This window comes from Choloepus didactylus, chromosome 22, assembly GCF_015220235.1.
Source record: "Choloepus didactylus isolate mChoDid1 chromosome 22, mChoDid1.pri, whole genome shotgun sequence".
NCBI lineage: Eukaryota > Metazoa > Chordata > Mammalia > Pilosa > Megalonychidae > Choloepus > Choloepus didactylus.
The window spans coordinates 32,576,914-32,578,269 of NC_051328.1; positions in this window are offsets into that span (position 1 = coordinate 32,576,914).

The window sequence follows — 1,356 nt, forward strand, 5'->3', positions numbered from 1 at the left end:
AGATCCAAGTCCACAGAGACCCACGACCGGACACAAGCTGCTAAGGAGAGCATAATTCAAAAGGGCTCCAAGGAGGAGCTCCCAAAATGGAGGATTAGGGAGGGAATAACAGAAACTACTTCTTTCCCCAAAGTAGAAAATAGCCAAGCAGTCATGGTCCAAATCAACTGTTTGAGGATGCAGAGGACAGGGGAGGACATTTCAAGACTCAGGTCAATGTGGGACAAAGAGACAAAAAACATGGGCAGAGACTGTAATTCTGGCTGTGGCACCTGGCACCCATCCCCCACCCTTTAGGGAAGCAGTGATGGGTGACCCAATCCTTGCCCAGGGGACAGCTGCAGACTAAGAAGGCTGCAGGAGTCCTCTGCCCTCAGTTCAGAGAGGGACACAACCCAACACTGAGCCAGATATTATCTGGTTAAGTCAATAAATAGGATCCCTCAGTTTCAGTCCCACCAGATGTTGCTGCACTCCATGAATTAAACAGCTTTTGCAGATAAATAAGTAACCAGAGAGTGCCATTTGCTGGACAGGTCACAAAGTGCAGGGGAAGACACAAGGAATTTGGGGACCTTCTCCAGACCCTAATCCAAGACCAATGGAGCTGGTCTACACCTCCTGCATGGGTACCCAGCCCTGTATTGGCCAGGAAATACTGAAAATCCAATTGTCAAAGAAATATCCTAATACAAGCCCAAGCAACAACTAAATCCTAGATGAGAGAGAAATTGACCAAGATAATCCAATGACCAGATATCAGCAAAAAGTCATAAGGCATACTAAAACACAGGAAGCTATGGCCCAATCAAAGGAACAAATTAAAAAGCCAGAGGAGACATAGAATTTGGAGCAACTAATCAAAGATGTTCAAACAAATTTCCCAAAGCAATTCAAAGAGGTGAAGGAAAGTAAGCATAAAGAGATAAAGGATATTTAGAAGACACTAGGAGAGAATGAAGAAGAATTTGAAAGAATACGTGGAAAAATAACAGACTATGGAAATGAAAGACACTGTAGATGAAATTAAAAATATAATACAGAGACACAAAAGCAGATTTGAAGAGAAAGCAAAAAGAATAGGTGAGCTAGAAGACAGAACAACCAAATTTAAATAGACAAAAGAACAAAAGGAGAAAAAATTGGAAAAACTTGAGCAGGAAAATTTCAGAGAAATGATTGACAAAACAAAGCATACAAATACATGCATCATAGATAGCCCAGAAGGAGAGGAGTAGGGGAAAAGGTCAGAGAATATTTGAATAAATAATAGCTGAAAATTTCCCAATCCTTATAAAAGACATAAATATGCAAATCCAAGAAGCCCAACATACACCAAACAGAATAAATTTGAAT